Genomic DNA, 24,036 nt, shown 5'->3' with positions numbered 1-24,036 from the left:
AAACAAGCAGCTACCATTATGGGACACCTATACGGGTACTGTTGTCTAGCTTGGGACACCTGAAATTAAGGCCGTTTCTGCCTTAATTTGGAGTACACAGAAAATCTCTCTTGCTATTTTATTCCTCAGTGGTCTGTTTCCTTTTCAGATATATCCTTTTTAATCCCTTTCTCTTCTAGCATCAGGGATTTATGTATTAGTTATTGTAAGTGCCCACCTCTTTCTAATGACTACAGTTATGCCTGGACAGGCAGTTGTTCATATACTTTAGAAGTCAACATATGAGACTATTATGCAGGATTGGGTGCTCAAGTAATGACATGCTAATCTCACACACTGCTTTGATAATATGTAGCATCTTTAAAGTGTCTATCATCTGTCAGCCTTTCAGAATGCTTTATAAGTGTTAAATTAGCCTCACAAAATACCTATAAGGCCCCTAGAACACAGAGGTGGCTTAAAAGCCACTATAGCACCCCCTTCCAATTGGCTGCATGTTCTGTGCTGTAGCTGGAAAGGCACATTACAGAATCTCACCCTTTATTCCCCCGCGCCCCCCCCCTCCACACACACACACACCCACACACACCCCATGTAGGCAACTCATGAACAGGGTACGGAAGTGCTGCATCTGACTGTGAATGAGAAGGGTTTGTCTACAAAGTCCCAAATAGGGGAGACATTCACAAGATAATCACTATTAAAATGTGGTTCACATTATGAAAAGTTTGAGAACTCCCTAATTCACAGGAACAGAACTGAGATGTGATTATCCTTTACTTTGCATGCAAATTGGGGTGTTGCTCATAAAATTGTCCAGCCTTTTTAAAAAGGTGCAATCACAGCAGAGTATTCCACAGCAGTGTAAATTTCATACTGTACATCCTTCTAGTTAGTCTTGGGTGCAGCTGGTTTTATCTGAGGTACAAATGGGGCACCTAAATCCTACCATAAAAGAACATAGGTATGTGTAGAGAGAAGGTGGATGATGCAATATCTGTTATTGGACCAACTTCTGTTGGTGCGAGAGACAAGCCTTCAAGCCACACAAAGCCCTTCATCAGGTCTGGGAAAGGACTCCCAGCGTCACAGCAAAAATACCAGGTGAAACAGATCATTAACTACTTCTGCTAAACAATCTGTACCACCCAGCATTTTGCTGTGATGCTTTGAGCACCTTCTCTAGACCTGAAGAGCTCTGTGTGGCTCAAAAACTTGTCTCCCTCGCCAACAGAAGTTAGTCCAATAACAGATATTCCCTCACCCACCTTCTCTCTCTCTAATATCCTGGGACTGACACGGCTACAAACTACAGTGCATACAGCACAGGTATATTTACACAAGCTGGGTCAGCAGTTAGCCAATGGACTTACGCTAATTTATTATCACACTGCTGGTGAGTAAGATTTTTAGACTCAGAGAGGTTTATGACCTCAGTCATGGAGGGTGCTCAGTGCGCCCCCAACTTCCACTGAAGTCAATGAGAGTTAGGAACACACCGCTCCTCGCAGGATGGAGCCGCCGCGTGATTAGTTCCATATAGACTGTTAAAACCTAGGGAGAGGCACATGGATCAAATACACTATTCTCTTCATTTTATGTCATAATATTTGTGTAATCAGTAACTTTACCACAGTGCAGACAACAGGATGCTCCTGAAAGCCTGCCACGGAGCCAGCTCTCTCAGAGAGCTTTTCCTGTATAAATAAAGTGATCCAATAAAATGTAATACTAAAGCACATCTCTACTTAGGCAATTAAAAAAAGTCACTTCCTGAACCCATCCTGTGAGGAGAAAACCAGTTTCTGGTTTGTCTCAAATTCTCATTTTGATGTTATTATCCTAACTGCAATCATAGTGATGAGGTCAGAGATATTGTTGTGTCTCTCTGTTGGGGGGGGGGGGGAAGGTCACAAATTATTGTTTCAGGGATTTGGGGATTTTTTAAACTGCTATTTTGCAACACAAATGTGCGAGCTAAAGTGCTTTTCTCATCTAGGAAGGGTGAAAAAACAGAACTGCAGGCTGCTGTCCTTAAAAAGGTAAAGTGTACTGCCCTGTGGTGCTCCCCATGCCTCACTCTGACTATTCACCATCCATGGAGAAGGGGAAGGAAGCAGAGACATCATGGTTAATTTCTTCTGTAAAAGGGACTGCTCCCTGCTCAGGAGAACATACTCTACTTACAGGACTACAGGCTAGGCACATGCTGCTTTATTTAATTAACAACCCACTAACTAAACAGAAAGAAAGGGAATACTACCACAATACTCTGAGTAACCCACTTAACCCTTTGAGGCCCACTTTACTACAGACACCAGCATGTCTGGGAGTTTAGACAGAAGTGTAATAAAGCCACGCCACATGGCAGAGGAGCTCCCAACAGCCATTTGTTAAAGTTTTAACAGCAAACTGAAGATACTAGCATTACCCCTTATCCACATATTTCTATGTCATCCTTGCTAGAGATGACCCATCCCTGGGACTCAGAACTATTTCTGAAGAGCAAGTTATTTGCATTTGGAATCAGATGGCCAGGGGAGGATATTCCCAGACTCCTCTAAAACGGTTTTTATCCCCACTTCTAGTTGTTATTCTGCCAGTATACTCAGTGTAGCTTTCTGGAGTAAAATTATACATAGCTCCAACAGAGTGCAGCTTAATATGTTCATACGCCATGGAATTCTGCCTCCTTCTTTGAGCAGCTGACAAGAAAGTTTCCCCAACTGGCTTGGGTTCAACAAAACCAAATTAAAATTGTAAAAAAACATGGTTTTTTTACATTTGTTACAGAATTCTTGTTTAACCAAAAGAGCACAGACCAGCAAATTTAGCCACATCCCTTTAATACCCTGTAAATTCCAAATTTGCAAACACCATAAGCAGAAGCTCATGACCCTAGACACATCTGGGCTGCCTTCTGTAACTTACAACTGTTCTTTTCAAAAACTAAATTCTATTAATTTTTCTGTAATAACAAAGGGCAAAAGAACACTCACCATATACCTGCTATTGAAACTCAAGGAGCCCAGTTTCACCAGCATAAACACAGAACACCTTCACTGCCTGGCTTTCTCTGATGAGATTAGCCTGCATTCTTTAGGGTTCTGAGGCTAACTAACAGCTTTGCACAATTGCCTCATCAGAATGATGGGACTCCGAAAACTCTTTGGGGTGTCCAGAAATCCCAGTTCCACTGTCTGTGTTTGTAGAGGCACCACTAGGACAAAGGACAGCAGGATATGGCCTAGGAATATTTTGAGGAAGTTCTATGGCCTGTGTTATACAGACTAGATGATCACAATGGTCCCTTCTGGCCTTAAAATCTGTAACCCCTCCAGAAAAAAGAGTCCTTTATTAACAAGTCCCTTATCACAGTCTTGGCAGTGCTTGGGATATCCTTCCACAGCCAGCATTCTAACCCAGGTGCAAGTGCAGAATGAGGAAGAGAGGCATCCTGATTTCATGGAAATTAAGGGCCTTCAGCACCTCAAAGAAGGTGCACAACAGCTTGCAGGATCAGGCCCTCCATAGCTGTATTAAGAGTTCAAATGGGAGTGATGCATAGGTCCTGGCATTGCTGGTCCTCAACATAGGGGTTGTCTTTGGAAGGCAAGGAAAAAACACAAGGATTTAGCTTAGTCATTGAAATCTATTGTATTAGAGCAGATTACTGAAGAAATGTTTTCTTTAATCATATTACAGCCAGGAAAGAAACGCACATAAATAGATGGATTCATTTTTTGTTGCCTAATATTTGACCATTGAACAGGGCAGAAAAAAAAGATTTAATCAACAGTCACTCAAGGTCTCCAGGAAAAAAAAGCAATATCAAATAATTATTATTATTTTTGAGGGCACATTTTTTTTGAAAGAAACTTGCCTTTTGGAACTGTCTGAGAGGAGAGGAAATACTGTGTAAAACAAAAAATCATAATGATCCGTTGGTTCCCAAACCCAGCTAAGTAAGGAAAAGAAGCTTTTAAAATATTTTCAAGATAGATATACAAAAATAAAATATACCTCAGCAACGTAGCTGACAGTTCTGATTTTTTAAAAGCCCCAACATTATTTTAATCACTTTAAATATTCATGCAAATAACTATGCTCACAGAGGGCTGCTTTCAATTAATTCCAAATTAACTATTGGTGAAGCTGTTTATGATACTGACTTGCAGCATGCCATATGTAGGTTATTAAAATAATAATACTGGTTTTTAACACACCACTTTCCTTGAGAAGGGCTCAAAACCCATTACAAACTTTAATGGGCAAAGCCCTGCAATACTCCTCTACTATTATCCCCATATTACACTGATGGGGAAATTTACAACAGGCCTAGCACAGTGGTGCAGCAGTGTACAGGGACTTGGCTAAGGCTGCATAGGAAGTCCATACTAAAGCTAAGAACAGAACTGAGATCACTGGACTTCGTGGCCCATGCGTTAGCCATAAGGGTTCAATTTTAATCCTTCTCCTCCTAATAGTTAGGGCCCTACCAAATTCATGGCCATCAAAAACATGTCACGGACCGTGAAATCTGGTCTCCCCCCATGAAATCTGGTCTTTTGTGTGCTTTTACCCTATACTATACAGATTTCATGGGGGGGGGCAGTGTTTTTTAAATTGGGGGTCCTGACCCAAAAGAGATTTGCAGGGGCGTCACAAGGTTATTTTAAGGGTGTTGCAGTATTGCCACCCTTACTTCTGTGCTGCCTTCAGAGGTGGGTGGCCGAAGAGCAGCGGCTGTTAGCTGGGCACCCAGCTCTGAAGGCAGTGCCCTGCCAGCAGCAGCGCAGAAGGGTGGTAATACCATACCATGCCACCCTTACTTCTGCACTGCTGCCTTCAGATCTGGGTGGCCAGAGGATGACAGCTGCTAACTGAGGGCCCAGCAATGCAGGCAGCAGTGCGGAAGGGTGGCAACACCATCCCACTCCATCCTTACTTCTGCGCTGCTGCTGGCGGTGGCACTGCCTTCAGAGCTGGGCTCCCAGTCAGCAGCCGCCTCTCTCCAGCTGACCAGCTCTGAAGGCAGCACCGCAGCCAGCAGCAGTGCAGAAGTAAGGGTAGCAGTACTGCAATCCCCCTACAATAACCTTGCAACTCCCCCCACACACACACACACACATCCTTTTTTGGGTCAGGACCCCTACAATTACAACACTGTGAAAATTCAGATTTAAAGAGCTGAAATCATGAAATTTATGATTTTTAAAATCCTATGACTGTGAAATTGACCAAAATGGACCATGAATTTGGTAGGACCCTAGTAATAGTGTAAGACAAGCATGAGTCTCAAGTTACCAAAATATTTATTTAGGAAAAGCTCCCTAGTGTGATCTCTCCTAATGTACTATTCATTCTACCACCAATATTTAGCCTCCATATGTCATACTGTTAGTAGATTGCTTTTCCTCTTCCCTCTCACCTGGAAATAAGCTAGATACAACTCCATGGATGGCAGGAGAGTTACACCAAGGATGGATTTGGTCCCTTATGTTGATTGTCTGGATACCTGAAGGCTCTTGAAGAATATGTACATAATTCTTAGGGTGATTTGAACAGTCTAACCCACTATTAGTAAACTTTAATGATCATATTCAGCAGGTGCATATGGAAATGGATCCCCTTCTATCAGCTACTACTGCTCTGGAAACAATAGCCATTATGAGGCTCTAACTGCCAGGCCCAGATCCACAAAGGTACATACATACCTGGCCCCCAGATTTTGGGGCCTGAATCCTATTTTTAGGCACCACTGTGATCCACAAAACTCTGCTCAGCCGCTGCCAAACCCTGCAGATGGCTAAGTTCACTAGGTGCCTAAGTTTGTGTAGTAAAAGTTCCCTTGGCACCTATGTTCCTACCGCTGAGCATGTGCACTGCTGCCTCCCTCTAGGCATCCGGATCTCCCGCTTAAGCCCCTCCGCCTATCTCGTGTGCAGGGCCTGACCTGGTACGCATGCTCAGAGGCGGTCTAACTCCACACTAAAGTTGGAGTGAGAGGCCTTCCTTTGTAACCATTAGCCCAGTGGATATGGCATTTACCTGGAATCGGGGTGACCCTCTGTTCAATTCCCTACTCTGCCTGATGAGGAGAGGGGATTTGAACAGGAAGCTTCCACCTTTTAGATGAGCACTCTAACCACTGGGATATTCTAATATGGGGTGCCCTCAATCTCACCTCCTGAAGATGTTCCAGTTTAATTAAATAATTTAATAATTAGATATTAATGGGTCCAGAGAAAGTGTGAGAAACAACCTAGAGCCCTGTGGTTACAGCACTCACCTAAGAGATAACCTGTCCCGCTCAATTCTCTTCTTCTAATCACATAATGGGGGAACTTAACCAGGGGTCTCCCACATCCCAGGGAAGATGGGCTTATCTATATGAGGGAGGTCCTCTGGCTCCTCCTTCCCCTCTCTCATTGTTTTGTGTGAGTTAGGTAGCCTCTGAGAGCACCTACTGGATCAGGCCCCACATGTGAGTAAGCTGAAGGAATGCCCATCTTCCTGCCAGTTCGTGGATCTCTAGCAAGGATTGGTGCCTCCTTGCAGCCCAGACTTAGGCACCTAGTTCCATGAGAGAGGTGGGATGTAGGAAACATCCCTTTCATCAGCATCTTCCATTGGCTAGTTTAGACTCATAGATGAGTCAAAGATGCTCACTTTAAGATCAGAAGGGAGCATCATAATTCCCTCGTCTGACCTCCTGCACATTGCAGACCACAAAACCTTATCCACCCACTCCTGCAGTACGCCCATAACCTCTGGCTGAGTTACTGAAGTCCCCAAATCTTGATTTAAAGACTTCAAGTTACAGAGAATCCATCATTTATTCTAGTCCAGCAAGTGACCTGCATCCAGCAAGTGACCTGTGCCTGCACAGGAAGGCAGAAAGACCCCAGAGTCTCTGCCACTCTGACCTGGGGGGAAATTCCTTTCCAATCCAAATATGGGTGATCAGTTAGTCCCTGAGCATGTAGGCGAGACCCACCAGCCAGACATGTGGGAAAGAATTCTCTGTAGTAACTCAGCGGCCTCTCCATCTAGTGTCCCATCTCTGGTGCTGGATATATTTACTAACAGCGGGTGTGGATGGGCTAGACACCATTGTAGGCAACCTCATCATCCATCAACTTACCAAGTTCAGCCTTAAAACAAGTTAGGCTTTTTGCCCTCACTGCGCCACTTGGGCGGCTATTCCAGAACTTCACTCCTCTGATGGTTAGAAACCTTAATATAATTTCAAGCCTAAACTTATTGATGGCCATTTTATATTTGTTTGTTTTTGTTCCAACACTGGCCCTTAACTTAAATAACTCCCCTCCCTAACTGGTGTTTATCCCTCTGAGGTATTATAGAGAACAATCATATCTCCTCAGAGCCTTCGTTTGTTATCCTAAACAAGCCAGGCTCCTCAAGTCTCCTCTCATAAGGCAGGTTCTCCTTTCTTGTGATCATCCTAGGAGCCCTTCTCTGCACCTGTTCCACTTTGAATTCATCTTAATTAAACACGGGAGACCAGAACTGCATACACTATTCCAGAAGAGGTCTCACCAGTGCCTTTTACAACTTCCTATCTCTACTTGAAATATCTCGCCTGATGCATCCTAGGCTTGCATTAGCTTTTTTCACAGTCATATTACATTGGCAGCTCATAGTCATCCTGTGATTGTCCAATACACCCAGGTTTTTCTCCTTCTCTGTCACTTCCCTCTGGTAAGTCCTCATCTTATAGCAAAAACTTTTGTTCTTAGTTCCTAAGTGCATGAGTTTGCACTTTGCACTATTAAATTTCAGCCCATTTCTATTACTCCAGTTTTCAAGGTTGTCCAAATCTTCTTGTATGATATTCAGGTCCGCCTCTATATTGGCAATAGCTACCAACTTTGTATTCTTCACAAATTGTATTAGCACACTCCCACTTTTTGTGCCAAAGTAATTAATGAAAATGTTAAATAAGATTGGTCCCAAGATCAATCCTTGAGAAATGCCACTAGTAACCTCCCTCCAATATGACAATTCACCTTTCAGTATGAAGTGTTGTTGTCTTCCCTTGAGCCAGTTCCTTGCCCACCTTTCAATTCTTATATTAATTCCCTTCTTCTCCAATTTAACTAATAATTTCCCATGTGGAACTGTATCGAATGCTTTACTGAAATCCAGGTAGATTAGATCTACTGCATTTCCTTTGTCTAAAAAAATCTGTTATCTTCTCAAAGAAAGAGATCAGATTAGTCTGGCTTGATCTACCTTTTACAGAACCATGGTGTCTTTTACCCCAATTACCGTTCACCTCTATGTCTTTAATTACTCTCTCTTTCAAAATTTGTTCTAAAACCTTGCATACAATTGAGGTCAAACTAACATGCCTGTAGTTTCCCAGATCACCTTTTTCCCCTTTCTTAAATATAGGTGCTATATCAGCAATTCTCCAGTCATAGTGTACAGCCCTTGAGTTTAGGGATTCATTAAAAATCCTTGCTATTGGGCTTGCAATTTTATGTGGTAATTCCTTTAGTCTTCTTGGCTGGAGATTTCCTAGACCCCCCAGTTTGGTCCCATTAAGATGTCTGAGTCTGGCTTCCACCTTGCATTTGGTAATTTCTACTTCTACATCCTTCTTCCCATTAGCTACCTGGCCACTGCCCCCAAATGCCTCATTACCCTTATTAAACATTGAGATAAAGTATTTGTTTTGGGGTTGGCCACACCTATCTTATCTTTAATCTGCGCTGCGACTCCCTGCCTAAAATGCTGGATTTTGTGGATCATATTGGAAGACTTCTAATTCTCCTCATTCATTGTATAGGGACCTAACTCGGGCTTTGTGCATTGCAATATTATCCCTGTGATTTTCTAGAAGCCTAGACCCCACTGTCTTCGAGATTAAATTCAAGTTTTAATTGCATAAATTATAAGAAGTGTCAGTAGTGAACTGCAGCAGCCTGCCCCTTCAAGCCCTAGGTTGCCATGGTTATGCCTCAGTCTCTTCCAACAGCCAAATATGGGACACTTTATGGCTAAAAGTGAGAGACACAAGAAATGTATTAGGGGAAGAAATTTAACTTGATGTGGGGTTCATTTTGCAGAACTTCTCTAACCTCCATTTCATAATCCCACATTTCTGGAAAAATTTACAAAAATAAGAGACAACATCAAGCTTTGTGGGAAGATGCTTGGGTGTGAAAGAGAAGGGCCATCCTTCATGCTGAGAGACAGTGGAGAGTTGTGACTGTACACAGCCATATTAGAGCAGAGATTATGGCAAAGCAAACACCAGGGAGAACTAAAATATGCACATGATGATCAGTATGAAATCTTTTCATTTAGTTCCCACTGTGTAATTTATTCATACAGCAGCCATCTCACAGGATAAGAGTACATAGAGGGGAAAATGTGTTTTATCAGAGTTCAATCAATGTTGTGGAGAAAAAAGTCATCTTGAGTCTTAAGGCAGTCATGCTAAATTGTAAACACTGGTACAGATCCAACAGTTTTATGAGGTTGCTCACTTCCATTGCTCAGGAATAATTAGTATTAATGATGCTTACAAAGATTCACTTAAAAAAAGCCAGAGGAGCTGAAATGTCCAGGAGAATCCTGGCTTCCTGTATGTGGCTTTTGAGAAAGGCAAATCAATACCTATCATTAGGAAGGAGAAGTCAGGCTAGGGCTTCTTATTAATTCTATGGCCTGTGGGCCAATTGCCTATTAGCATCCACTTTCCTGCAACTCCGAGCCTTATCCATGGTGTCACACTAGCAACACTAACAAGTATCAAACTAAACCAGCGCTACCTATGCTGCCTTACATTGGCCAGTCTGGTGTTGACTGATCAAGCACCATAATTGGGGCTCTTGCTCACTCTCATAAAGATAGAGGACCCAATTCTCCATTCCAGCTGAGATACACTTAGCGCAGGAACAGGGGAGGGTGAGCTACAAAGATGACTTTAAGACCTCTTTAACTCTCCCTGTATTCTAAGCTTGGTCAGCTCCCAACGTACGTTAGAGCAGTCTCAAGGGTGCACTAACTTATGCTCAGGATGCCCATATCCTCATGTAGCCAGACTGCAGTGTCAGTTTGGTCCTGCCGACTCCCACAGCACATCCCTGCCAGGCCCTCTGTGCTGGATGCTGCAAGGGGGAGAAGTGTAGGCTAGCTGTGAAGCCCCCTATGCCAGGGTATTCCACTGGGGGGAGATCCATCGCTTTTATACATCCTTTATGGCATCAGTATTTGGAAAGGAAGAGTTAGGACAACAGAGAATAGGGCCCTGAGAATTTGATTCACCCCTGCCGTGTGTCACCACTACAGCTGTGCAAAGTGAGTTTGAAACACTACTAAATCAGGACGGGGTCGTGTTTTCCACTCACTTTGCACACGTGTATGTAATGACACAAGATAGAAGGCACTGAAGAATCAATCTCTTCTATAAAAGCTGGTAACAGGCTAGACTCCTCCCCATATGTCCATGAAGGAGAGGCAAGGAAAGAGCCCACCTCATAGCCCCTTCATGTTCCTTCTGGGGAGAGGGAAAGAAATAAAAATCCATGGTGAAGTAGCATAGGGTTGAGGGGAAGAAAGAACAAATGGATTTGAGTGAGGAAGGAAAAGAAAACAGCCAAATTTTGGGGTGGAGCTATGAGGAGAGAGTAATCAACTGACAGATTTGGGAGAAATGGTAAGAGTACTTTTGTTTGGAGTGAATGCACTAATCATTATGCCTCTGTCCCTAATGGTCTCCACCTGAAAGAAGTGACAGAGAAATCCTCCTCAAGGGAGGAGGAAGGCAAATCTTCTGACCTCTCCCCTTCAAGATCACTATGGCAGAGGGACAGTGCACATAACCGTAGCCTGTTATAGTGACAATGTTATGGTGGCCACTTCTGGCCTGGGTGACCAGACAGCAAGTGTGAAAAATCAGGACGGGGGTGGGGGGTAATAGGAGCCTATATAAGAAAAAGCCCCAAATATTGGGACTGTCCCTATCAAATTGGGACATCTGGTCACTCTAGTGAGTACTGGGGAAGTGGGGGGCAGACCATTCAACCGTTCCTCCAGTCAAGGGACTGGACTTGTTTTAGCCCCAGTGTTCCACACAATTTGGCATCCCCTCATTTTTATTGACAACCATTATTTACATCAGAAATACAGAATAATTCAACTGAGATTCTAGACAGCTAGTTAAGAAATTCAATATTAATACCACAGCATTTTAAGTTCCTGCCTGAATACTTTACTTTGTGTCCCTCATTTGGGGTCTGTGTGACATGCTGCCTCCCACACGTGGGCCTTGGCAGGTTTAGAAGCAGGGGGAGGGATTTTCAAAAGGGCTCAGCAATGGCACATCTCTGCTCCCATTGAAGTCAATGATCAAACTCCCCCACAGTTAGGTCAATGCTGAGCGCTTAAACTGTCTGTACTGGGCTATCTTGATTATCACTTCAAAAGTTTTTTTTCTCTTAATTAATTGGCCTCTCAGAGTTGGTAAGACAACTCCCAACTATTTATGCTCTCTGGATGTGTGTATATATATCTCCTCAATATATGTTCCATTCTATGCATCCGAAGAAGTGGGCTGTAGTCCACGAAAGCTTATGCTCTAATAAATTTGTTAGTCTCTAAGGTGCCACAAGTAGTCCTGTTCTTCTTTTTAAAAAACCCATCACTGGTGTATTTGGCACTGAAGAGTGACTGGAAGGAGTTGTAGGATCAGTGGATTTGAGGAAGCATGAGGAAGTGTATAGACAGCAGGAATTGAGTGAGGTCAGGGAGGGGAGAGAGGATCAGTTAGAAAATCTCCCCACCTGAGTTAGAAGAATCATCATTTTTGTTATTCATTATCATTATTATTAGCAGTAATAGTAGTATTCTTACAAATTTAAGTCCAAACACCCTGGAAACCAATTTCACACACATTTCAAACCAAGCTGTACTGAAAAGAAAATTCACACATTTCCCTGAAACAATGTAAAATAAACATTTTTATTTGAAAAGACTTGGACATCCATTACATTTAATTAAGCTTGGTCATTTATAGGCATTTCTATGGGACTCCTCACTTTAGTAACTTAGCATCTCACACACATTAATGAAGTCATCTTTCTTAAGATCACTAAGAGGCAGTATTAATATCTGCCTTTTAAAGAAAGAGAAACTGAGGCAGACACACATGCTTAGACTGTTATTTTCAAAAGCTCCCATTAATTTTGAGTGCCTTCCTTGCCACACCTTGGCCACTGATTTTGAGAGCAGTCCCAATTCTGTTGTTTTCAGCATCTCTGAAAATCGGGCCCTCGTTGGGCATCCAAAATTAGTGGGTACATTAGAAAAACATTGTCAAAGTAACACAGGAAGTTTGTGGTAGGGCTGGGTATAGGACAGATTCCCAACCCTATGCCTTAACCACAACTTCCTGTCTTTTCATTACAGCACAGCAAGCTACTTCTGCTACCTCAATAAGTTATCAAAACAACCTTGTAATTTACCTCACTCTTTCTTTGGCGTTTTATACATCTTGTATGTCAATGAAATGTCATCTTCCCAGCTCATACCCTTAGGAAATTCGTCTCTAACAAAGTCTGAGTCTGAAAAATGTCAATGATAATGGAAACTCAGAAAAGGGGAAAGTTGTCCACAATTACTCCTGGGGAAGCATTCTTGCCAACAGAGTATGTTCGTCTCCTTCCTCAGTCAAAGTTGGATTGCATAAATACAGCTATGGTTCAAATGATGTCCTTATGCTACCTGTGTCCTGAAAATACTTGGCAGAGTTAAATAATGCAGTTATAAATGTGTACTGTCATTGCTGATGCCTGAGGTCATGCCACTGAAGTACTTGCCATCAAATGGACACCTGCTGAAAAAAAGCATAGTGCTAACCCAGGCATATTCATTATACGACTGCATGCTCCCAAATAACACCTCCACAACCACAAAGCTAAAGGACTAAGATTTCTTGATGGGAAGAGCCAAAGAATTCCTTCCTGTTGCAAGTGGAGTTACTGATCTCAGACCTGCTGTCAGTTACATGGGTGCAATTCCCCTCGAAGTCAATCAGAACACTGCGAGATGCAGTCTTAAGTTATAATATGTATAGGAATGTTCTGGTGCAGGGAGTACATAACGTACGTTGATGAACTTCCCAGATGCTACTAAACTGAGGGAAGTTGCAAATAATACAAAGGAACATAGGGGCTGTGATCCTCAGGTCTGGCCAATCTGCATGCAGGGTTTGGGGAGCTGTGCGTCACCTTTGTGGTTTCCTGATCTCCGTGGATGCTGGGAACCAAATCAGCCTCCAGCTGCTGGGAGATATGGCCCCTAAGGGTACATCTACACTGAAAAAAACCTCATGACAGCGATTCTCAGAGAGTGGGTCAACTGACTCAGGCTCGTGGGGCTCATGCTCCAAGGTTAAACATAGCAGTGTAGACATTCCTGCTCGGGCTGGAGCTCAGAATCTGAAACTCGGCGAGGGGGGTGGGCCTCAGAGTCTGAGCTTCTGCCCAAGCAGAAATGTCTACACTGCTGGTTTTGTTGACCCAGGCTCTGAGACTTGCTGCAGTAGGGCTCGGGGTCTTTTTGGCAGTGTAGACATACCCTAAGAGACGGTTACTCTGGCTGGTTATGTCTGGAGCAAAGCAGTATTCCAGGCAATACGCTGACACATCCACCCTATCTCAGGGGAAATAGAAGGTGGTGGTGTAGATCAGCTCTGCCAACTGTATGCGATATTGCCAACACCCAACATTCAAAAAGCATGAGTAGGGCCTTGAAAAGATCATGAGATTTTACAAAAATAGTCCAAATGGAGTTCTTCTGGTTTGTGAGCCTTTAGGGTGCACTTACGTCATGTTTTCAAGCTGGAAACTTACTTTCTTTTTTTTAATGAAAGCTGAGATTCTCATGTAACCACCTGACTCCAGCAGCTGGGACTTGAAGAAAAACAAAATATCACAAGACTCAGGATAAAAAATCATGCAAGCTGGCAGCACGGTATAGGCCAGGGATCGGCAACCTTTGGCATGTGGCTTGCCAGGGTAAGCACTCTGGCAGGCTGGGCTGGTTTGTTTACCTGCCGCGTCCGCAGGTTCGGCCGATTGCAGTTCCCACTGGCCGCGGTTTGCAATCCCAGGACAATGGGGCTGCGGGAAGTAGCAGCCAGCACATCCCTCAGCCCGCACAGCTTCCTTCAGTCCCCATTGGCCTGAGACAGCAAACGAACCTGCAGACACGGCAGGTAAACAAACCAGCCCGGCCCGCGAGGGTGCTTACCCTGGCAGGCTGCGTGCCAAAGGTTGCCGATCCCTAGTATAGGCCAATCAGTGATTCCCATGCTAGAGGAGTCCCCAGCTGCTCTCCTATGGCAACTGACAGCCCTTTTGTCCCACCAGAGCAGCATGAAGAGGTTACATTGGGGTAGAGGGCTTGGCCTAGAGAGATCACAAACAAGGGCAGGCTTTAGAAAAATGAGACTCAGCTTGACGCATACAACTAATAATAATCCAAAATACTGTACAAAATATTCAAAAAGAAGGAGAAACCTGGAAAGTGGTGACACTGAAAAAGATCCAGGGGCAGCATTGGACAGCAAATTAGATATGAGTTGGAAATGTCAGCAAAAAATGCAATGCCTCTTTGGGGGGCATGCAGTCGGAGAGATGAGGCAATAGTTCCTGAGCCAATGATTGGTCTTTCCACTGATTTCAGTTGGACTTCGATTTGGTCCTGTTTCATTCTGGTGTGACCACCACTGCAGGAATAATGTGTTCGTCCATGGGCATCTCAATACCAGAAAGATATCCGACAAATTGGAGGGAGTTAATTTAAGAGGAACAGAATGATCAAGAGTATGTAGGGAAAGTCAAATGAGGCAAGATTAAAAGGTCTAAGTATAGTTTAGCTAAGAAAGAACAATATTTTGCCCTGTCCTAGTAAGTAGAATGATTCCAGGAAGCACAGCCAAAAGTAAAGAAAGGGAAAATTTAGACTGTATAGAAGGAAATGCCTACTGTCACAGACAGGTACTAGGTTGTGGAATAGTCTCCCAAGAGAGCCAGTAAAAGTCCCATTCCATAGGATATTTTCAACAAGTCTGGACATAGCACTAGAAAATGTGCTGAAGAGAAAATTCCTGCTTTGTCAGGGAAACAGATTAAATGATCAAATAGGTCTTTTTTTTAATCCCTGGTGATGTCATTCTGCAATTCTATGATAAAGGAAGAGATTCATATACAGTAGAACAGGGGTAGGCAACCTATGGCACGTGTGCCGAAGGCGGCACGCGAGCTGATTTTCAGTGTCACTCACACTGCCCGGGTCCTGGCCACCAGTCCGGGGGGCTCTGCATTTTAATTTAATTTTAAATGAAGCTTCTTAAACATTTAAAAAACCTTATTTACTTTACATACAACAATAGTTGTGTTATATATTAAAGACTTGTAGAAAGAGACCTTGTAAAAACAGTAACAAGTATTACTGGCACGCAAAACCTTAAATTAGAGTGAATAAATGAAGACTCGGCACACCACTTCTGAAAGGTTGCCGACCCCTGCTAGAACCTCAGAGTTACAAACATGGGAACGGAGGTTGTTCGTAACTCGAAAATGTTCATAACTCTGAACAAAACATTATGATTGTTCTTTGAAAAGTTTACAGCTGAACATTGACTTAATACAGCTTGGAAACTTTACTATGCCTCCTCAGGACATGTTCTTCTTAGTCATGTGAATTTGCCAAATTTAGAATTGATTGTATTAAATCTTGGCCTGTAAGAGACAGAAGAAGTAAAAGTAAGAACTTGTTAGGGGGAAAAAAACTCGTTTCTTTAAGAATAGCTGCTGACTGGTCTGTTGCAGAGCAATGGGGAAGATAACCCAAAAGCCAATACTAGAGAGCCAAGCCACATTCTAAATTCCTTCAAAGAAGTTCAGCTTTCAGCTATTTTCATGTGATGAGGTACTCTCAGTGCAGAGCACTAAAAGACATCAGTAGGACAGCAGACAGAGTAGTATTAACAAGCATTTATCCAATATTAGCTATTTGGCTTCTGACTGTAGGTCTTCAGTCAAGAGAAGGACAATGTAAATACCTCCAGTTAGGGCATGATCGCCACACAAAATAGGACTAGAGAAAGGAAGGCATTTGTGATGGATTTGGAGCTGCTAGGTAATACTCTAAGACTGGTTGCCAACTTTCTAACCGAACAAAACCAAACACCCTTGCCCCGTCCCTTCTCCAAGGCCCTGCCCCACTCACTCCATCTCCCCTCCCTCCGTCGCTCGCTCTCTCCCACCCTCACTCATTCGCTCATTTTTACTGGGCTGGGGAGGGTCCCTTTTCGACCAGGTGTTCCTGTCAAAAATCCGGACACCTGGCAACCCTACAATATGTAATAATTTTATGACACTGTGAGGTGAGGTGAAGTTATTGTAGGTTCAGTTATAAGACTTTCCTGTATCACTACATTGATCTAGCTTAATATGAGGCTATGGGAAGAACAAACAGGAAAGCACCACAATAGCTGTAATGAGCAGCATCCCAGCAAACACTGGTGGGAGTGGGGGAGCAATTACAGGACAATGGCCTTCTTCCAGGCTCCGGCCTAAAATCACACAGCTGTTTTGCCAGGCTGGGAACTTTGAGATCAAACACAGCTAAGGTGCTCTCTGTAGTGGAAGGGGCAGTCTGGAGGGACAGACTGACACAGAAAGAGGCTCTGTGGAGGGAGTCTGAAGAAGTTGGGATCCAGGGAATGGTAAATGGTTTGGTTCTAAATAAAGAATATTTGCTTTAGGAATGTTGTTTGGTCACTGGCTACCACTGGCACTGCTCTCAGAGCCCTTGGCTACACTGGCGCTGTACAGCGCTGCAACTTGCTGCGCTCAGGGGTGTGAAAACGCCCCCCCCCCCCTGAGCGCAGCGAGTGCAGCGCTGTAAAGCGTGAGTGTAATCAGCGCCTGCAGTGCTGCACGCTCACTCGCAGCGCTGCAAGCTATTCCCCTCGGAGAGGTGGAGTACTTGCAGCGCTGCAAGAGCTCTCTCGCAGCGCTGGCGGCACGACTACACTCGCACTTCACGGCAGCGCCGTGAATTCCCAAGTGTAGCCAAGGCCAGAGGGAACAGAACTGCAGGGTCTAAGCTTCAGTCGAACTGGCTGAGCTAACCACAGTTAGTACCAGGGGACTGCAGCCCAAAGCTCAGTCAGAAGTGGTCAAATCATGTGATTGCACCTGGAATGAGAGGTGATGACTCAAGGCCCAAGGGAAATGCACATGAAGAGACAAGCAAATTAGACATGGGTTGGAAATGTCAGAGGTGCAGTTAGCCCAGTAACTGTGACATATTTGGTGAGACAGTGACAGTGGTGAGGTTCCAACAAGTGCCAACAGCAGGGAAAGTAAGTGTTGTAGACGGAAGAGCAAGAGTAAAACAGTCCAGTGTTCTTGTCTAAGGAGAAGGTAGAGAAAAGATAGGCAGGAAAGATGAGTTATGAGCAACTCAAAAGAAGGCAGCTGGTGCATTTATGCAGACACAGTTAACCTCTCAAGAGCTGACAAAGGGACAGCTGGTCAACCTGCTGCACTCTGAGGACCAGAAAAGAAATGATATTCCAGGATGCGGAGGGCACTCGAGAGAAGCATCCAGATTGCCAGTGGGGTACCAGAGTCAAAGTTGCTGGAGGCCAGAATGGAACAGCAGAATTGGGAGATCTTGGGGATGAGCGCCTCGAGGGAAACAAGGAAGAGGCGGATAGAGGCAGCAATTGGACTCTGTCCAGACCGAGTTCACCTTTTCAGCAGCAGCTGGCATTGAAGAGACCGGCTAGTGGAGGAAAACTGCAGTTTGAGAAAAGCTGCAACATGAACTTGAAGAGGAGAAAATGCACCAGCAGCCCCTGGACCTTGTAGGTGAAGGCAGACCCCACAAATCGGGATCCTTAGGAGGCACAGATTCTAAATTGCTACCTTACTATAGGGAGGGCGGTGACATAGATGTCCTTTCATTATGCTTTTGAGGTGAGTTGTGAATAAATCAGGTGGCCATCAAGGGCTCTGGGAGCTGGCAATGAGACATGGAGGGTGAACTTTCTGGCAGCCTCGCCAAAGGGGGCTGGGAGGCTGCCCCCTTGGGGCAGCAGGCTAATCAGGTGGCTGCCGACACAAACAATGTGCATGCAACTGAATTTTCACCTCTGATGTCGTGAGGCTCACACCAGTGACACTTGCGATACTACAGCAATGAAGACCACTCTGTATCTAGATAAAACGATACCACCTTTTTGTCCCAGCCATCTGTACAATGACTGGGAAGGCGTCCCACGGTAATATTGGTTTGTGAAATATGTAACTTCCACTTTCTGTGTATGCACATACCAGCTGTGGGACAAAAATATAACCTTCAGTTCCCGTTTACAGTGCACACTGGCTGTTGTAATCAATAGACTCCTGTTAAACATTAGCAAAGAGAGGCCAAGGGGTGTGAATAACGGACAGAAAAAAAAATCCTTATTTTCCATGAGCTGTTAAAAAATCTCCTCTTTGATACCAGCATCTACAGGAATCCTACAAAGCCCAGGGGTCCATTTGTCATTTATGTTTTTCTGCATATCAATGACACGTTGACTTTCCAAATATCTTTAGTCGAGCTGGGGGAAATATTAGTCACCAAATAGATTTCTGAACATAATGGCAAGCTCAGAAGGAAACCATCTCCTTTTGCCAGAACAAAATGTTGGTGGAGAAGTGTTGCAAATTGACCAATATTCCTGACCCTCGTCCTGGCACTGCAACCCTAATCCTGGCCTGGTGTGGAGGGGGATGTCCCAGGTGGAGGGGCTGGAAAGTGAACCTGCCCCGCATGCACCCCACCATGGCTAGTCCTATCCCGTGGGACTAGGCCGAGCTTCCTGCTCCAGGCATTGCAACTTGGTGCATGGGGTGGCAGCGTCACTCAGGTTTGGCCCAGCTGCTCCTCCACCGTGACAGAAGGGCAGCCAAGACAAACCTGAGTGGCGCTGCAACCCGTGCGCCAGGTCACAATGCCGCTCACTCAAATTTGTCCCAGGCGCCCCCGTCATAACAAAGGGGAGGTCAGGACAAATTTGAAATGAGGGGAGGGGTGGTGCAAGTGTACCCAGTGCACGTTGGTTAATCCAGGCCTGATTTCTGTGGGTCCAGTTGCATCCTTGGAAGCTGGCTAACACCACGGCTGTTTCTCTCTCAGCCTCTCTATTTTGAGCTTGCACTGCCTGCTTCAGAAAAGAGAGCAATTATTTACAAGAGGAAATATTCTCCATTCAGTGAGCACTTCGAATTCCCTATTAATATGAAAGGAGAGAATAGACTCTGGAGGAAAGCAGTGCAATATATCAGTTCTTATTAACTGTCAACACCAACATGGAAAAATACTTAAGCAAATTGGCAGTTTATATCTCCAGCTAACTTAACCTATCAGAGTTATGAAATGCACACTCAGAAAGAAGAACTCTGCCTGTCGATGGGGTTGTTGATGAGTCAGATAAATAAAAAACCATTAAAGCAACTGGCAATTTTTCTAAAATCCTAATTAAAAGCCCTCTGAACCATAAGTAAATGGGGGGGAAAGCTCTAGAGACGCAGGGTCAGATCCTCAGCTAGTATAAATTGACTTAGCTCCATAATGGAGCTATGAACATTTACACCAGCTAAAGTTTGGTTCCACAGGCTTTTTCCTGTTTATTTCCCCTTGTGCTAGTTCTCTGACAACATTATGTTGTCACTGTACAGATTTAAATGAAGAAGAGTCTACATGTTTTTACTGACAGATAGTAAGGTGTTATTTGTTGTGTGCATGGTAATAGACTCTGATCCAAAGAAAAGAAATCCCAGGAGATTAGGGGGTCTGGGTCTCCTCTCCCTTATACCAGTGTAAATCAGGAGTAACACCACTGAAGTGAATGGAGTTACACTGGTGTAAAGCTGCTATAAATGAGAGGAGAATCAGCATCTAAGGGTATGTCACCTTTGTCCGCCTTGTCCTCGCCCGTCTCTCCACGAACACAAGCCAATGCTACACCATTCTACTTTGTTGCGAGCACGTTCTTTCCATTTCTGGCCAAAGAACCATGGGAACCGCCCTAACATGTTTTCAGTCTGCCAAGTGGTTGCTTGTAGTCTCTGGGGATCCAGTCACTGATGTGGGTTGTTCACCTGTTGTCTTGCCTGCAGACTACATGACCCGTCCATCTTTGCTTTCCGTCATACATCGCCTGCACTACATCGGTCACCTCTGTACGCCTTCTGATCTCCTCATTCGGTATCTGATCATGGAGCAATATGTCTGAGGGTATGTCTACACTGCAATTCAAATCCCATGACTGGTCCATGCTAGCTGACTCGGGCTCACGGGGCTCAGGCTGCGGGGCTGTTTAATTGCAGTGTAGACACCCAGGCTTGGGCTGGAGCCCAGGATCTAGGACCTTGCGAGGTGGGAGCATCCCAGAGCTTGGGCTGCAGCCCAAGCCAGAACATCTACACTGCAATTAAACAGCCCTGCAGCCCGAGCTCCGGGAGCCCAAGTCAGCTGGCACAGGCCAGCTGTGGGTGTCTAACTGCAGTGTAGACATACCCTAAGAGTCAACTGATTTTAATGCGCAGAGATGAATAGATGTGGAAAAGTCAATTTGGCTTATTTAATACAATCAGTTCTAAATTTGGCAAATTCACATGACTAAGAAGAACATGTCCTGAGGAGGCAGTCCCTTACTCAGTACAAGGAAGTACACTGTGATACCATCATCAACGTGGGTGGGGGAACAAAATTCCAAGATTACTAAAGGAATGTGACAGCATATTGATCACTCTCTGACAGGGAGGGCGTAAGATCTATTTGTCAAATTTGCTCAGAAGAGCCATAAAACGGAGGGACCAGCTGTCTTACAACATGTGTATTATTTCTTCTGAACAGTCAATTCATCCCCTGAGCAAAATGGTTAGAGTTGTTTAGTTCATCTCAGAATTTCAACATTTAGGAATATCGAGAAGGGCTTTTTAAGTTACCATGTAACAGGCGTGAAAAAATAATATGTGGAACTGTTTAGGCGTTTACTTTTAAATACATCAGTGAATGTCCCATATTACTATAGAGCACATTTCACTTGTCTGCAGCAAAGATATTTATTCACCCAAAGATCTCAAAGCATCCCATCGAGGCATTCAAATATTTGTATTAAACAATTGGAACAACTGACACAGAAAGAGCGAAAGGCCAAGCTTTTCAGAAGCGGCCTCTAATTTTGGATGCCTCAGTCCTGGGTGCCCAACATGAGACACCTAAGTTCACATTTTCAGAGATTCTGCTCACCTGCAACTCCACTTGAAGTCCATTTTCCATGGGAAATCGGAGGCCGGGTGCCTAATTCTCTTCAACCCCAGTGTAAATCAGGAGCAACTGCACAGCAGTCAAGGGATCTGCACTCTTCTAAGTGAGAGTAGGAACAAGCTGAGGGCCCAAAAATGGAAACAACCCAAAATCAGAAACAATTTTTGAAGGTGCAGGCTTAAGTGACTCACCTGCTTGCCCAAAATTACACAACATCACTGTTTCACAGTCAGGAATAGTACCCAAATCTAGCGACACCAGTCCTGGTGCTTTAGCCACTAGATTATACGTCTCCTCTTAGAATGCCATCAACAAATAGGAGGAGGGTCAAAAGACAAATAGCAAACAGTAGGACAGTACATTGCTAGTTGTATAAAGTGGTGACCTTACCATACAGAGTATGTATGCAGAAATATAGAAGAGCTATACCATAGAAAAGCGAGGGGACAACTGGCAAATGGAGAAGTGATAAAGAATTAAGTCAGCTGAGAATTCAGTGATTCCCAGGTGTAGGTGAAGTTATGTAGAGTTGGTAGCAGCTAAAACTGCTTTATACACAGAGGGGTGTCCTGGTTGCTCTGGAAGGTAAGAAGTATTATTCCCAAATTTAATGCATAGAAGAGAATAAAGTGTTGACCTGTCACAGGAGGTTTTGTTTATGGCTTTCACTGGAGATCTGTGAGTTGTAAAATGTGCATTCTAGTTGTTTTTATTTCATATATAATAAACATAAATGCTTTCTTGCAGAAATCAATGACTCTTTAAAAGATTTGTTTGCTGTCTAAATGATTTGCAAAGTCAGTGAAGAATGCTGTTGGGGGAGTTCTGGCAAGAGTTTACAGCATGGAGACAATAGTATGTAATAGAAGTTGGAAAATATTTAGACTTGGGGGAAAAAACAGCTTGTGTAACATTGTTGCAGTCTCCGATGATCTGGGGTGGGCTTTCACCATTCACATTTATGGAATGGGAGTACTGGTTAGAGGGGAGGAGAGGAAAGTATGCCATTGTATGTTTGTTTGTATGCATAATAAATAGTTGTTTTGTCTAATGGGGATATTTATTAAGTCATGCACTAACAGCCTGAGAGCTTTTTTGCCACATCAGTGACACTACACAGCAAAGCAGACATAGGAACAGCAAGAACTAGAGCTGGTCGGGACATTTTTGACTAAATGAAATTTTGGCGAAATATGCTGTTTCACAGAGACATATGGGTTTCAACGAGAAAGAGCATGCATGCACGCATCCACGCACATTTGCTTCTCAAATAGCTCAGGTTTCGATCCAAAACCAGACATTTTGACACAATTCCATTTCTGGGACAATGTTCTAACGGGGTTGATTTTGTTCCAATATGGAAGGAAAACAGATTTCTAAACCTCACAAGTTTCCACAAAACAGAACGGTTGTCAGCTTTTGCTAGACCTGGTCCACAGGAAGCCTAAAAGGCTCAGATCGTGGTAGATACTGACTCCCACAGTTCTCTATGCAGCCATCTTGTTGCAGAGAAGTCTTTCTAATGACATTTTCACACATGCTTGTTGAAACCATAGTTATGAGACATTGTAGTATTCCACCCTTCTTACTGAAGGGCATAGGCAGTGGTTGGAGCCTAATAGGGTGAGAATATAAAGCAGAAAGGTGGCTGATGAATATAATGCCCATAAAATCAACAAGTACATAACAATGCCCTGAGAGCCCTTCCCACCAGAAAAACTAAGGTCTTGTCTATCCTAGGGATTTGCCCTGATTACAGTCATCGGTGGCCACCAATGGGCACCCCATGCGTAGACACACTAAGCCACAATTTGCTTATCACTGCTTAAAACTGGGGTAGGCCCACCTGGGGCAAAGAGAAATTTTGGCTGCCTATGCTTGGGATTGGTCTCAGTGATATTAAACTGGTGAATGGAACTCGATGGATGTGATCAAGGAATATACCCAGGGTAGACAAGACCAGAAGGGAAGAGTGAAATAAAATATTCTTGCAAATCTGTTCCCAATTAATGGTCCACACAGGAAACTGATGCAAAAAATATCTGAATGACACATACCTTTAGTTCCAAACCAGTAGCATCATTTGAAGCATCAGTGAGATAATATTTATATATTAGGATAAGAATCCTGTAATATAAAAAAGATTTCTGCCTTCATTGTTACAAGGGCTGTGCAAACCTCAGAAGAGTCAGAGCTTTGGTTCAGATAATCAAATGTCTGGCTGCACATATTGGAAACATATCATTCTAGAGATCTAGCTGGAAAACTTATGAAAACTGGCTTGCATTTCCAATCTCAGCAAAAATTTAGAAAGGACAAAGCTATATGAATATCAATACAACAATTATACTTTTTTTGAAGGTTCCATTTGAGGTTTTGGATAATTTCTTATTTTATTCAAGCCAGCTAGTCTAGAGTGACCCCAAATACACTATTAGGGACTAACACACTATTACAAAATGCATGTTTGCTTTATGTAATAGTTAAAACCAAAGTTACCTACCTGATTCTAGTTCATTACACAACAGATAACGGCATGAGAAAGCTGAAGGTCAGCCAGCTAGATGTAGGGATTAGCAGCAAGGACACCACAGTGACAAGACATGAGTTCTGGAATAGCTTCAGGTCTCATACTGCCAGGTCAGGGCAGTTCAGCCCATA

General features: G+C 43.8%; 1 long non-coding RNA gene across 2 annotated transcripts; it reads right to left on the bottom strand.

The window, feature by feature from the left end:
- Positions 1-12,067: 12,067 nt before the first annotated feature.
- Positions 12,068-23,497, bottom strand: LOC128834950 (uncharacterized). Of its 2 annotated transcripts, none has more exons than XR_008444534.1 (3): positions 23,433-23,497; positions 21,358-21,495; positions 12,068-12,871 (listed from the first exon to the last, which is right to left on the bottom strand). It is a non-coding gene; the product is annotated as an uncharacterized LOC128834950 (long non-coding RNA). The 2 variants fall into 2 exon arrangements; XR_008444533.1 differs by having other exon boundaries at positions 12,068-12,868.
- Between the last annotated feature and the right edge of the window lie 539 nt (positions 23,498-24,036).

The sequence above is a fragment of the Malaclemys terrapin genome, chromosome 3 (assembly GCF_027887155.1).
Source record: "Malaclemys terrapin pileata isolate rMalTer1 chromosome 3, rMalTer1.hap1, whole genome shotgun sequence".
Classification (NCBI taxonomy): Eukaryota; Metazoa; Chordata; order Testudines; family Emydidae; genus Malaclemys; species Malaclemys terrapin.
The sequence above is the reverse complement of the archived record's forward strand: the minus strand, read 5'-3'. Positions and strand labels throughout refer to the sequence as shown.